We start from the raw sequence: 9,898 nt of genomic DNA, 5'->3' as shown, positions 1-9,898 counted from the left end.
AGGGTTGACATGCACATTTTATTTAAGTTTTTGTCTGTCAGAGGAGTTTAAATGTGTAATGAACAAAGGAGTGGTGATTTGAAATATAATCCCATTACACTGATGAAATTACAAAGACGGCGAGAGTTCACAAATCACGCTCATTGTTTTCTATCATGAGCGATGCCCCTGTTGAGGTTGTTGCGCGAGGAGGAAGGGCAGACCGTGAATGAATAGTGACAGCACTGTAAGGGGATTGGGACTGAGCGCGGCCCGGCTTCGGTGCACCTCCCCGCACTGGGAAATACTGAAAGGCTTCGTTCTTGCCTCTGCCGTGGCTCAGGATGAACCCATTTGAACGGGCCCAACACAAAATGAAGGCACCAAAAGAGCTGTTTCTTGGTCAGAGGTGGACATATTTAGGAAACTAACTCTCCAAAAGTAATGCTGAAAAACGCATATAGCTTTCACCCAAAGCAAGCAAAACAATAATTTCAAAGAAGAAATATGTACATTTATGTGTTAGGCTTGCTCACTTGCTAAGTGTTTAATCACCCGCAACCAAGAACTGTGGTGTTTTGTAACATTAGAATAAGCCTTTTATATCTTCATAGAAAGAAGGTCCTATTCCAATGTCTGCAATTTTGAAAAGCCATGTTTCCACAGTAGCACAAAATAGACAAACCAAACCCTGGGTTTTATGTTACTATCCTGGAAAGGGAGAGATGAAGAGTAGGGTACTGTACAACCTCACTGTTTGATACCACTACATCTTACATACTGGTCCTTTTAAACATTGACAAGGCTGCAGTAACTGTACCACATTAAAAGTAATTTTGTTTCCTTCTCAACTCATGCTGCCTTCAAGCGTCTTTAAGGATGGACAACATCAACAGATCGTGACAGAAATGTTCATTTCTCTTTTCAGGTTCAGCTGGTAAGACTTTGTTTTAAGGATTAATGTAGTTGTGTGTAGCTGCAGACACCCTTTGATGTCTGCCTTTGATAAGGAGGGTGCTAACAGTAAGGCCCTTGGCTGAAAAAAGTTGCATCTAACTCTAAGAAAAAATGTAGTAGAGCAACTTCTGTTTTAGTTTTCTCCAGCTTTAATTGGAAACCTCATATGCCCCTTAAATAACATCATCTGAAGCAAAAAAGTACATCTGGCTCTAAAATATTTACCATTTTTAACACTAATGAACTGAGGCGTGCATTAGAGATCGCCAAACTGCTGGGAGATGTACAGTATATTCTGGAGAATTCCCCTGCTGCACAGGAGCTCATAAAACACATATGAAGACAGGAACTTGTATCTGGTTATTCGTGTTTAATTGGAGGCGCTGAGTGATGCAAACTAGGTTTTAATGCCCTCCCCTGCTGCCTGACTACAAGTAGCATCAGTGTAGCAACCCCTCCTTTTCCATATTTCCTCACAGAAATGACCAAACATACTGCTAACAACGCCTGGAACACACTCTTACAAACTCCCCCCTAAATGTGGCGACACAACATGAAGATATTAGACACTAAACACATTTAAATGCCACAGTTTTATTTTATTTCCTGGCATGTGAAGAAGTGCAAAAGTATTTGTGACAATCCTGCCAAAGAGACAGTGTTATGACTCATGTGGGAACTTTATTAAATCATGTTTGTTTCAGATTATCTTTGGTTTCTAATTACTAGCCATATTGAAGTGTTGATTATATAATGAGAAACGTCTGTCATCGATTCCCAGGAAGTAGACTCTTGGCTGCCCTCTAAAGCTTGTAACAGGTGAAAAGGCAACATGTAAAGGAGAAAGCTGGGTGTCAAGTGATGTAATAAATCTACACCCAATCGAGTTGACAATCATTCAAAACAGAGCGACAGGGAGGCTCAGCTTATACCTTCCGACTGTAGGGGCCATTCGATAAACATTTTCTTTAACTGTCACATGTGTTTGTCGAATGTCCGGTTTTTGTTAAACGCTTGACACAACGTTCTGTCTCGCGCTATTACAGTTCTGTTCCAGGCTTTGATGTTCTCTATGTACAATATAATAGCTCATCCTGTAAACATGAGAACAGATTGAATAAAGAATACTTTGCTTTCCCTTGGCCCTGGAAAACAGTTCTGTCATGTGCTGTCCACGCTCATCTCGGCTCTGGGCTGGCCGTGGCGCCTTTATTCAATGTGACAGAGGAGAGCTGGGGACTCTTTCTCCTGGCACCCCGGTACGCGCCACACTGACACTCTCCTCTGAAGTGCCACATTAATTCTAATAAAGCGCTGCCTTACCAGGGCCCACGAAGACCAGGGCTGTTGAGGGGGAGGTAGACGCTCGTATAAATACCAGGCTTAATGAAGGGAGGCAGTGGTGGCGCAGGTGGTGTGGCAGTGCAGGTGGCACCTCTCGCCCCCAGGCTCCCGGGTGAGTCCGCTGCCACTGCCACTCCAGGGGGCACAGCAGCAGAGATTGCATTTTAATTACCAGGTACACCTTGTCCTCCTGATGGGTCATCGCCTTGGTGGGAGTGAGTGTGCAGACATGCCTGCTTTATCTCTACCTGCATGTTTACAATGAGATACTCCCCTAAATGTTGTAACGTAATGCTAGAGCGCGAACAGGGGTCTTATTGTTCATGCTTGGCCTGTCACCACACAACATAACTAATTCAGTATATAGGAGAGACCGGCATCCTCCCTGAATTATGTGCACCTCTCTCCCTGTAGGGAGGTATCCATCCAGCGGCAGTCAGCGCTAACCCTCCCCTTGAGGAGCTCCATCCACAGGGAGGTCCACACCTGTTTCCTCACCCCCTCTATCCTCACTCTGGAAAAATCATCTCTCTTTCTTCCAGTGGTAACTCAAAACTTGACATTTCAAATGCTTCTTTAGTTGGGGTTTCCAGTTTTGGCGCACCTGGGTGAGAAATGGATTGTGGATCCACTGCACCTATTCCTTCTGTGCCTCAAGACCCTGTACAGATGGGTGATGAGAGGTCTTGGATTGGGGGAGGGAAGGAGGGTTGTATGTCCAGGACATGTGAAGCCCCCTCACCCCCCCCCTCCCCTCTCTCTCTGGGGATGCTTCTGTCAGCACACACCAGCACAGATGTTGTTGCATTGTCTGGAGCACTGAATCCCGGATCAGCCCAACTGGGAGCTTCTACTCATTAGCTATTGTCTCTGTGTGTCTGACTAGGCCTTTGATGAATGCAGCAGTTAGCCAAAGATCAGACACTAGACAGAGAGAACAGAAAACAAACCATCTCTCCCTCGGAAAGAAGCGGTTTTAAATATAATACCTTCAACATCTTCAAATGAACATTGCCGATTGTACATACATTTCACATTACAATTCATTATAGACATTTTTTTCTCGACAAATCCAAACCATAGTTGAGGTGAATCTTCTTGATCATGGGCCTTCGGTTTGTCTTTTAGCTTTTTCTGCACTCAGCAGACATACTGTATCATCTTAAGCTCTGTGTTTACCATAAAGAGCAGGGGCTCTAAGCTCCAGAAAATAAAAGGGCACTGTGTCTGCCACTTGGAAACTATGCTTCCCTCTTTGCTTACTCACCCAGAGAAAGGCCATGCTATTATTTATTTAATTCCCCCTCCTTCCCTTCTTCTCTCTTCCCATGCATGCATCCAGCCAGCCAGCCAGCCAGCCAGCCGGGCTATGAACACATTGCGGGGCCTGAGGGCAGTACTGTGGACAACCTGCGCTGTGTTCACATGGCTGAGCAGAGAGCGAGTGAGGAAGACTGGCACGCTGAAACCAAACAGGTGTATGATTCAGAGGCGTGAGCTGTGAAGGGTGAATTTTTTATACAAGTCAATGTTGCTTTTGGAGCAAACAGCGGCTTGGAGCTGTCCCAGGAAACATTTACACGCATTGTGACTTTTTTCTCTTGTAAGCCAGAATGCGATTTTATTGTTTTGTCGCTTATTGAAATATTCGTAATTATGTCATCATCTAACTTTTCATTAACAAATAGAATTCAAAATAAAAATTGTTTGAAAATAAAAAGTAATGACATGCCACATAGAATCTGCATACAATGTAATTGTTACGAAGACCCATTGGTCCAAAACCCCAATAGTCCGAAAAAAAGTCCCATTTCACTGAAAGCTCATTTTTCCAACAGTCTCTTACCCCAAAAAACAAATGGCCGTTGCTCTATTCGGACTATTGGGATTTGGAACAATGGGCTTTAGGAACAATGGGCAGTTCCCTCTTGTAAGTGGTCAGTCCTTTGCTGTTTTCCAACAGTGATGTCTTGTAATATCTTTGGATTTCTCTAGATGAGTTCTCACTTTGTGTAGGTGGGTCTCTTATCAATCCTTTTCCTCACAGTTCTATTTATTATCTCGTGATGACAAACAAGTCAGCACTTCCTTTAACTCAGTGTATTATTATTTTTGGAAGATGAAATCAACACTTGATTCTGCATAATTAAAATGTTCGGTGTCACAGACAATAAGCATTAAAGTTGCTAAATAATACACTAAGGAGCAAAATAGAAAATGTTAACAGAGGCCCCTCTCATCGAAAGGCCGACTATCCCTCATTTCACTTGGCTCACAGCTGGAGCCAAACATCACTGAAGCAGAGGATTAGAATCATGATGCTCTGCCATCTTTGCTTTAGGTGCAAAGGCAACAATGTAGGTGGTTAGGGTGCGTGTTTCATCTTTGGATTGTTCTAATCAAACACATTTAGACCATTAGCATACTTACAACAGATGATTTCATTTAGCTTTAGACAGTCAGTGCACTCAGTCACCACACACCCTACCTGAAATAACTTATGTAAATATGATAACAGTGTCACCCCTCCTCCCTGCAAGCTAGCTAGCTAGTTAGTTAGCATATAGGATAATTCAATCTATTACGACGTCTTTTTGAAAACAATTTCCCCATCATTTCTATAAATTATTGGCAACTTTAGCTCCACAAAGAATTGCTAAGATCTTAGAAAGCATTGTTATTGCAACAACAGTATCTAATGAGGTTGTTTGCAAGCTTACAGTTTAGCTAGCTTATCTCAACCACTTATTTGCAGGTAAAACACACAAATGAGCATACTTGAAATGATGATTCCTAAACTATCATGGATGTTTATAACGGATAGTGCTAGTGGGTAATACATTAACCGTTTGACTTCTTGATCTTCTAAATAGATTGTTACTAACTTCGTTCGATGGTAATCGGTATTGATTGTATTTCCTCTTTTCACTGACCTTGGTTTCTACAATGTGATTGCACCACCAAGAAAATAAGACCCAGTTTCATGAAATCACATTTTTCCTTTTTTATTTTGAGGTAACTTAACACTAAGGCCGATGTAATACTGAAGTATAATTAGGTTTCATGTAGAGAGCTCTTGAACTGCGCGTTATTGTGTGCGGTTGGGTTTGAGTGTTTGGGTTTCTATTAACTCTGTAGGGTTGATTTCAAGAGCAGCACTCACAATGAACTAAAACTGCATAACTGGAATTATCATTTTAAACTGCAATAAAGTCATACAATTTTAATGCAGCTTTACTACCTAACTTGTCATCATGACTATCAAAGAAACTAGCTATATTCAGCTGTTTAATACCTTTATCCCTTTCACTGCACTTTTAAACATATTTGACCGGCAAACCACAGTGTTTAATAATGTGGTTTAACAAGAAATCAACAGACCTCTCCACACTTAGGAATACAGAAATGACACAATGCCCCGGAGGAGTCACTAAGGAAGCGGCCATAAATCTCTGCGCAGTCAGTTCTTGAAGGCTAGACCTTGAGGTTAAGAAAAGAGACCATGTTAGTGGTTATTAAGTGAAAGTTTCCAATCGATAGCCAGAGAGACGTAATCAGGGAGGGTTTAATTGCAGAGGGGAAGACATCTATTCACGTTATTGCAGCAGCTGTCCAGGAAAGCTTAATTTTTTGCCCCAGAGTCCCCCCTCCACCATCTGAGTCCAACTGACCTCCTGAAAAGCTACCGATCGCGCGGAGTAAAGGTGTCAGACATTCAGTGATATCACTCTAGTTTTGTCTCCACAGTTGTATGACTCATCCCCCTACAGTCGAACAGTGTACTGGCGTCAACGCATTATAAAAACATAAAAACGTCTCATCTTTACCATTACCAAATACATTATCATTTATTTTGAATTATATGTATAAAGTGCATTCAATATGTTGCATATACACTTTTCTTTCATACCATTACGAAAAAAACAATTTATTCTGCATTATATGTACATATTTCGCATTGAACATGCTCCATATATACACTTTTCTTTCATGCCATTACGAATAAGTACTTTCAATATGGTGCATATATATTCGTACAGAGTAACACAAGAAAATAATACTATTGCACATTCTTTGCTACCAAAGTAAGATTTAAGTGAGCATGGGGAAAAGTTCATCAGCTTTCCAGAAGTTAAAGTAAAACTTAAAACAAATGCAGCTCCTTTTTTATGACTGTGAATTCTCTAAAGCATTAACCTTTAAAAATGTGATTTACATCTGCATTTGTCAAGCTCCACCGGGTAAACCTGGCAATAAACACCTTAGAGACTCCAAACATCTCCCATGACCTCAGAAAATATTTGACTGTAGTCATATATCAACAATATATCAACCACTCCTGCAAAATGAATTACTGGATACAACAGCTATGCCTTTGCTACATACTTGCCAGTAAAGGAAATAAAGTACTCTGACACAAATGAAAGGGTTTTAAAAAACAATTATTCAACATTAATCATTGTGAAATTCTTGGTATTTCTTGCTAATAGGCCTCCACTCAATAAGGTGCCTAAATATAAAGATTCAGCATTACAGATAAATTGGATTCTCACAAAGCAAATTGGATGCATTATTCAGAGCAGTGGTTGTCTCCTTTCTTATTCAAATAGGCTCTGCTACATTATGTTGCATGATCATAATAAGCATAACAAACCCATCCGTTTCTGCACCAGTCTTCTTCCTGGTTACGCAGCAGCCGGTTCATTTCTGGCTCCATGTGCTGCTTGATCACCAAAATCCAAAGGCGACTCATTGCAGGGAGTTTCATGCCATGAAATGATGATGATGATGTGAATGGATGGCTGATGCCGCGTCAAATCCAGTAGATGTCAGTAAATTGGAACATATGTTACTTAAACTATAACATCATGATAATTCTCCTCCAAGATGGCTCATAAAACTGGAATTTATTAGGCTAAATCTAGGGTGATGATAACATAGATAATTTTTAATGGAAGGTTAATGTGAGCATCAAAAGATAAAAATGGACCCTTTGGCCTTGTATCAGCTGGATCCTACAGCGCCATGCTAAAAACAGAACCATTTTTATGCACCATGGGGTGTTCCCCTTTCATTACATTTTATAGCTTAAAGCATAAAAATATACGGAACATTTTCATGGCTAATAAAATCCCAGATCTTTACATGATAAGCACAATGGAGACACAGTGTAAAGGAAATCTAGATTTGCAAAATATTCCCTCTGCTATTTGTCCCAGTGCTGTCCCACCAGAATGAGGAGTGTGTTCAGCTGCTCGTGAGCCATACCTCCTCCCAGCGGGGACCTGGAGAGCCTGCTCTGACACAAGCACAGCGCGCTTCCTCTATCCCCACAGACACACTTTTAAAATAGGCCACATTGGAGAAAACATGACTTTTCACTATTCTAATAAATGGGAGCCTGCCTGTTTATTATTAATGACATCCCAGCACACTTTTCAGATTTGGTTGGTGTTACGCTTTGTGAGTAATTTATATTCGTGCCAGCGTGAGAGCCTGCGTGTGTATGCTTACTGTCTTTTTACTGTCAGCTATGTGTAGTAGTTCCATGAAATTTTAATGTTTACCAGGTCATTCCTGACCTTCTTAATCCTTCTGGTTATTAATATGGTAAAGCCAACACAGAGGAACAATTCATCAAATACACCTCTTTTCTTCCCTATTTCACCTTTCATACATATTAATTAAATTCAGCTGCCTTGGGCTGAGGAGTGCATTAACATGTATGTACCAGCGTGGAGAAATAAGTCAGAAAGCAGAGCAACTCTGCCCCCACAGCGCGAGGTACTTCCCCAGGATTAGCCTTATGAGGCTGAGTGGCAGGAACTTGAACATGACAGAGCACTGATACACTTTCTTGTCCAGACAATTATCTGTGCCCTACTTTTTAAGCTAATTCTACACGGGCCCCCCAGGTTGTGTGTGAAGCATCCTGGTGGGGGGGCGGCAGGGGAGGGTGTCAGTCACAGGAGAACCACACTGCCCTGGAGCAAAGCTGCGGGTCCCTTCTCAGAGAGAGGGGGGTTGGGATGATTGAAATAGAAGTTGAGATGTAGGACACATAAATAAAGTGTTTTTTTCCCTGGAATACACTTCCCTATCCTTACATTTACATAATACTCTACCATGCAAACCATCACTCGTATCAGCCCCAAGGTTTACGGGGTCACTTGATGATGCACGTAGCCACGTTGAACAGTTGTTCACATCAGTTTCTTAAACATTAGCAGTCAGAACATTATTTATTTTGCATTGTCTTTTAAAAAACAAATATTTGGGTATATATTTGTGGCAGTACCTGCTCCTAATTTCTTCCCATTTGTTCTGGATGTCATCCTTCTCAAAGGATGAAGGCCTGGATTCCCTCTTGCTGCTCAGGCTATTGTACTTGCACACCGCATGACCTCCAAGGAGAGATGGAAGACAATGCGAGCGTGGTGGATGAAAGGGCATCGGAGAGCGGCCGCGTCCATGGGGGGGGGAACGGGGAGGATGGGAAGCAGATGGCAGTGGCTCTGTCCCATCAGCACAACAGAAGGGGGACTCAAGATGGCCACAGGCCCCCCTCACATTAACAGCATTCAGGGAGACGCCTTATCATCCCGCCAGCGTGATACGTTTTTAACAACATCCAAACCCCCCCTCTTTCAACCCCCTCATCGCACTACACTGGAGATGCTGAAATCAATCATCTAGGTACTTACAGTATAACATTAAAGTCAAGGGTAGAGCCTATCGCATATAGCCTAAAAATGGGATCTAGGTGAGGAAATATATTCCTCAAAACAAGGCGGAATAAAATCCGGTTTAAGATGACGGGGCACGACCTGCTTGACGTGCTTCCTGGTCGACTTTGAATGAGGCTGCAGCGTCCATGAGCAGCTTGTCTGGGAGATAACCTTCAGCAGCCTCCCATCCCTCGCCACCCCTCGCAGTGTGAAGAGCATGCACTGAATAGGTGCTAATTAAGCTTTGTGAATATAAAGAAGACGCCACACTGCTGCGGCCAGAAACACACACATACAGTAATGCACACCTTTGATCTCCAGTGAGGATACCGCGGTTGACTCATAATATCCAGCAGTGCTGCACACATTTTGTGCATTTACCTTAGTTGAAAGATGATTTTTTTTTCCTTGACAAATATATATGTATATAGCCACAGTAAATCAGAGGTTGAATCTAAATTGTTCATCTGATGACTTTTCCCCACGCAGCATAGTTCATCACACAGGCCAGCGACAGATCAGCAAAAAACCAGAGAATCATGCATCTTTGCGAGTAGAAATTAATAAAAACACTATGTCAAGGAGCCAGAAAAAATGGTTTCCCCTAATGGATTCTCCACAGAAAACAGCTTTTAGACAATCAATCTTTTCTTTGAAAGCCCAATTATTTAAGTAATTGTTCCTTACAATTGCCACAGGAATTTGTCCTCTGGATGCTGTAAAAGTAAGCATCTTTTGTCACTCGTAAAATGGCTCATACCATTTTTATTGTACTCATTTAATTTCTTTGGCACGGCTCTACTTAGCACTCTTTGTCTACATTTATAAAACTGTTCATTCTCTATTTGTCAAAGAACACACACACGGGCAGACACTCACATGCACACAGG

This window comes from Notothenia coriiceps, unplaced genomic scaffold, assembly GCF_000735185.1.
Source record: "Notothenia coriiceps isolate Sejong01 unplaced genomic scaffold, NC01 NC01_scaffold00018252, whole genome shotgun sequence".
NCBI lineage: Eukaryota > Metazoa > Chordata > Actinopteri > Perciformes > Nototheniidae > Notothenia > Notothenia coriiceps.
Note: the sequence above shows the minus strand (reverse complement) of the source record.